This window comes from Pogoniulus pusillus, chromosome 31 (assembly GCF_015220805.1).
Source record: "Pogoniulus pusillus isolate bPogPus1 chromosome 31, bPogPus1.pri, whole genome shotgun sequence".
Lineage (NCBI taxonomy): Eukaryota > Metazoa > Chordata > Aves > Piciformes > Lybiidae > Pogoniulus > Pogoniulus pusillus.
Window position 1 is genome coordinate 15,228,755 of NC_087294.1, and position 6,117 is coordinate 15,234,871.

Here is a 6,117-nt window from a genome sequence, read left to right on the forward strand (position 1 = left end):
TGGCACTCCCAGAGGAGCAGCTCGCTCAGGAGACAGCATCTCCCCTGGGTTGCCCACGCAAGCTCGGGGGCGCCAAAGGCCGAAGATGCCGACGGAGCAGGAAGCGAACGACCCCTCACAGCCCCGCGGGAGGCTGCTGAGCCGGCGCCAGAGCAGGCACCGGGAGCTGAGGGATGGCACCGCTGTGCCAAGGCAGCAGCCTCCAGCCCACAGCGTCACCTCCTCCACCTGCCTGCAGGTTTCCGACAGGCAGGTGCAGACTTCCCCACAGGGCAGCCAGGGCTGGGACTCAGCCTTCGCTGGGATCCAGTTCCCACCGCAGCCCTGCTCAGAGAGCTCACAGGGCAATGCCAGGCAGCACACAGAGGTACGGAGCCCGGGAGGGCAAATGGCAGGCAGGCAGGAGGTGTGGCAGGGACGGGGGTGGGTGGGCACAGGGCTGGGGGTGCGGAGACCCTGGGGGGCTGGAGGCTGCCAGGGCAGGAGCTCTTGCGGCTCGGGGGCCAGGGGCAAAGGAACCACACTCTACACACGCAGCTTCTCTCCCTGCCTTCTCTTGCAGACCTACAGCTTGGTACCACTGCCGCCCCTCAGGGGCAGCACGGCCACGAGGGACAGCCTCACCCCGCGGACAGCAGTGCTGCCACGGCAGGCAAAGGGCACGCCTGCAGCTCCAGCACGGCCACAGGCTGCCGCTTCTGGCCAGCTGCCACCCCTGCCAGCACCCTTCTCAACACCTGCCAGCAGCCAAAGCGGCAGGGAAAGGGCTAGGGGCACCGCAGTCCCTGGCCACCTACAGCCGGTGCCACCCGCCCAGGGCACTCGCCCTCAGCCTGGCACTGCAACGAGGCTGAGAAACCGCAGGCTGCTGCCATACAGACCCAGAGGCACCGACCCTGGCGAGGAGCTGAAGGCAGCAGTCCGGGATCTGGTCCATTACAAGGTCCTGGGCAAGGTGTGCCCAGGCCTGCAGGCAGCACCAGGGCTGCCTACCAGCTGTAACCTTGGCAGCAGCCCACAGCAGCAGGCACAGCATGAGACTGCTGGCGAGCACCACACTGTCCTCGGTGGCTCCCTACATTCAGTGCCACCTCCTCGGGACACTTGCCCCCAGCCTGGCACTGCAGCGAGGCTGAGAAACCGCAGGCTGCTGCCATACGGACCCAGAGGCACAGCCCCTGGCGAGGAGCTGAAGGCAGCAGTCCGGGATCTGGTCCATTACGAGGTCCTGGGCAAGTTGTGCCCAGGCCTGCAGGGACATGGCCAGCAGCCAGTGGGGGCACAGAGGGACCACCCACACAGGGCCCAGCCAGCTCTCTCTCTGAGTGATGCCAGCACACCTCGGGGCACTAGTGCTGCGGTGCCAGTGTGCACGGAGAGGCACGTGGAGCCAGAGCAGCAGAGAGGAGCTGCACAGCTGGCAGCACCAGGGCTGCCTACCAGCTGTAACCTTGGCAGCAGCCCACAGCAGCAGGCACAGCATGAGACTGCTGGCGAGCACCAGACTGTCCTCAGTGGCTCCCTACATTCAGTGCCACCTCCTCGGGACACATGCCCTCAGCCTGGCACCGCAGCGAGGCTGAGAAACCGCAGGCTGCTGCCATACGGACCCAGAGGCACAGCCCCTGGTGAGGAGCTGAAGGCAGCAGTCCGGGATCTGGTCCATTACGAGGTCCTGGGCAAGGTGTGCCCAGGCCTGCAGGCAGCACCAGGGCTGCCTACCAGCTGCACCGACCACAAGGAAGTGACAAACAAGGACGAGGACATGCTGGGGGCCTCGACTGACACAGAGATAGAGGAGGAGGAGGACAGCAAGTCGGAGCTGTCCCAGGAGCCCCAGATCGTCAGCATCTGGACCAACCCCTCCTACCCAGAGCTCCTCCAGAGCCTGAGCTCTGCCTCTGGATTGCAGGCAGCGCCAAATGGGGATATGTGGGGGGCATCTACCCACACAGCGACAGGGGAAGAGGAGGTGGAGGAGAAGGAGAAGAAGAAGAAGCACAGCAAGTCGGAGCTGTCCCAAGAGCCCCAGATCGTCAGCATCTGGACCAACCCCTCCTACCCGGAGCTCCTCTGGAGCCTGAGCTCTGCCTCTGCGGAGCTGCAGTCCTGCAGCTCATCCAGCATGGGCTGCTCGGAGGCTGAGCCAGCAGCTTCACCTCTGCTTGGAGCTCTCACAGGTCCTCTCAAGGGCCAGGCTCATGCCCCACTCTGCCCCACACACAGCCAGGACACTTCTGTGGAGGCAGCCCAATTGACTGGGGGCAATGCCACGGTGGGGAAGGCTGTGGTCTTCCCCACACAACTGCAAGAGCAGAAAGCCCTGGCACTGCCAGCCCCTCCTGCCCCCTGCAGCCCTGCACCCAGCCAAGAGGCTTTAACGGACGCTGAGTCCACCTTGGCTAGCAAGCCTCCGGGAGAGGCCAGCACAGCCACCCTGGCCCCAGCACCACAGGAGGCTCAGGCACCTCCTTCACCTCATGCCCAGCCTATGGCAGACGCTGGCATGGCCCAGCCAGCCCTGGCTCAGCAGCGACAGGCCTCTGTCTTCAGGAGGACATGGAGAGCTCTGCGCAGAGCTTTCCGGGCTGTCTCCTGCTGCACAAGGCCACGGACAGATGAGTAGAAGCTGCTGCCAGCACCCTTCTCAACACCTGCCAGCAGCCAAAGCGGCAGGGAAGGGCTAGGGGCACCGCAGTCCCTGGCCACCTACAGCCGGTGCCACCTGCCCAGGGCACTCGCCCTCAGCCTGGCACTGCAACGAGGCTGAGAAACCGCAGGCTGCTGCCATACAGACCCAGAGGCACCGACCCTGGCGAGGAGCTGAAGGCAGCAGTCCGGGATCTGGAGCTTCACTGTTCCCTGCAGTTACTCAGGAGGTAAAAGCAGTGCACAAACACAGCTGCCCTCCCAGGACAGTCACACTACCTGCAGGGTCCCGACCCAAACCTCCTCCCCCTGCCTCCATTGTCTCACCTGACAAATCTGGAGAGGTCTGAGGCCAGATGTAAGACAACGACAAGGAGGTTAGGGGAGAAAGGGTTCGGTCGGATTAGAGTTAAGGCAGAGGCAACCGCAGAGAGCAGAGTGCCAGGAAGAAGCAGCAGTGAGAGCTGAGAACTGTGTGAGCAGGGAGTGTCTCCTCTGTACTTTGGCTGTAGCATTTCTCAGCAGAAGAATGGCTGAGACCAGGCACTGGTGGTTTTTTCTACTACTACTGACAAGGTCTTGTCCTGAGAGGATGAGGAGGAATGGGTTAAAACTGGCAGAGGGGAGATAGAAACTGGATATTAGGAAGAAATTATTCGTAGTGAGGATGGTGAGACACTGGCACAGGTTGCCCAGGGAGGTGATCCCATTCTGTGCTCCACAACCTGCCTGGAGGTGTTCAGGACCAGGTTGGAACAGGCCTTGAGTGACCTGTTCTAGTGAGAGGTGTCCCTGCCTATAGCAGAAGGTTGGAACTGGCTGAGCTTTGAGGTCCCTTCCAACCTTAACCATTCTGTGACTCTATCCCCTTGACACCCACCCTTTAGATATCTATAGGCATGACAAGATCCCCTCTCAGTCTGCTCTGCTCCAGGCTAAACAGCTTCAGGGCTCTCAGCATTTCATAGAATCACAGAATCAGGCAGGGCTGGAAGGGAGCACAAGGATCAGCCAGTTCCAACCCCCTGCCATGCCCAGGGACACCTCACACTAGAGCAGCCTGCCCACAGCCTCAGCCAGCCTGGCCTGAAACACCTGCAGGGATGAGGCCTCAACCATCTCCCTGGGCAACCCCTGCCAGGCTCTCACCACTCTCCTGCTGAAGAGCTTCCCCCTCACCTCCAGGCTGAACCTACCATTCCCTCCTAAGAGAGATGCTGCAGTCTCCACCATGCCTGGATTTACATCTACACTGGCAAAAGCTTTTCTTGCATGACTAACAGTGGAGTCACTCTGAGCACCATGCAGTTACCCTCTGCCACAGAAGTGTCTCTTGCCCACCCCCTCGGTGTATGCCAGGTGGGTGCATTCCACAGGCCATCCACAGTTGCTGTTTTCCTTGCTCTTAAATTCACAACATCTGGACTCTGCTTGCTCCTTCTCAGCACATTTTAAATGGGCTCTTTGTTTATATAGGAGAAAATATTCCCAACAGGACCTTGTTTTCCACCTGCAGGTGCAGACAGAGGCAATTAGAAGCACTGGCAAGCTGATGACAAAACCCAGACGTTCCTTCTCCACCTCTGCATCAGTAGCACAATCAATACATTCCCTCAGGGAGCTGCAAACACATCAGGCAAGTACAGTGGTGTGGCTAAGAGCAGGACATGCAAACTGGGAGGAGCACTCTGCTGGTTTAATCATAGAAGCATAGAAGGGTTTAGGTTGGAAGGAACTTCAAAGGTGATCTAGTTCCAACCCTCTGCCATAGGCAGGGACACTTCTCATTAGAACACAGCTCAAGGCCTCATCCAACCTGGTCCTGAACACCTCCAGAGAGGTTATGAATCAAAGATCCCATTTTGTGCTTCTGTGCTCCACCACCAACCTGGGCAACCTGTGCCAGTGTCTCACCACCCTCACTGCATACAACCTCTTCCTAACATCCAAACTGAATCTACCTACCTCTATTTTTGCTCCATTCCCCCCAGTTCTGTTGCTGACACCCTAAAAAGTCACTCCCCGTCTCTCCTGGAGCCCCCTTCAGATACAGGAAGGCCACTCCAAGGTCTCCTGGAAGCCTTCTCTTCTGCAGGCTGCAGAGCCCCAACTCTCTCAGCCTGTGCTCAGAGCAGAGCTGCTGCAGCCCTCTCAGCATCTTGGTGCCCTCCTCTGCACTGGCTCCAACACTTCCATGTCCTGCTTGTGCTGGGGGCTGCAGAGCTGCCCCCAGGAGTGCAGGAGGGGTCTGAGGAGAGCAGAGTAAACATTTTTCTGTACCTGCTAGAATTCCTTACCTGTGTTGCCACAGCAACTCAGCAGGGCCAGTCTGTGTGGAGACAGCCACCTGTTGCCACAGCAACAAAGCATCCAGGCCTGCTGGCAGCTTCACAGCAGATTTGTGAGCTGGCTCTGGGCAACCTGGTGTAGTGGAAGCTGTCCCTGCCCATAGCAGAGGGGCTGTGGGACTGGATGAGTCCTGAGGTCCCTTCCAACCCTGACAACTCTGTGAAGTTTGGCCCATAAAAGGAAAAGAAAAGACTAAAAGGTGAATAGTTAAGTAAGAGGAAAGGACCTCAAATAGCTCTGGCCACCCTGCGTCAACACCCAGCTCAGCTAAAGGAGCTCTTGAAGCTCTGCAGGCTCTGCTGTATTTGCTCTCTAATGATTCCAAAGTGAGCTCTGCAGCTCTGCTGGGCTGCAGCAGCTCATTTTCAGCAGCTGTGTTTGCAGCTGAATCTTTGCTTTCAGCTGCTCATTAAAGGCCCACACCATGTACCCTTCACTGGGTAGCAGAGCAGAAGTGTTCAGCTGGGACCCATCACTCCACTGATGAGGCTTCCACCCCCACACCCTTCTTTGTGACAGATGGGTGCAGTTTCATACAAACTAACACTGCTTTCCAGCTTGATTTCTTTTGGTTGTTACTGTCTCCCAAGCTTCCACCTGAGATTTCTCATCCCCATTTCTGGTCTGTTAGGATTTTCATTTGTAAGAACCTGTCATCAGTACACATCAAGAGTGCCTAGAGCCTATTATTTTCATCAAGGACACAAAGTGACCTGAATTGTAAGTGATTGGGTTTAATTTCTCTAAAGAGATGCCTTCTAGTATCTAGCTCTACCTCTAAAACAAATCAATGTGATACACGGACTTAATCTAAAGGTACTAACCAGAGCAAACAAGCTGAGACACAGCCACTGAATAGCCCTACCTCTGTAAGCCATAATAATTCCTCCTTTCTAATGAATACAACATCTCCCATACCAGGGCAGGGACTGGCTTGAGAGCAGCCCTGAAGAAAAGGGCTTGGGAGTGTTGATGGAGGAGAAGCTCAACATGAGCCAGCAGTGTGCACTTGCAGCCCAGAGAGCAACCAGAGCCTGGGCTGCAGCAGGAGCAGTGTGAGGGAGGGGATTCTGCCCCTCTGCACTGCTGAGACCTCACCTGGAGCAGTGTCCAGTTCTG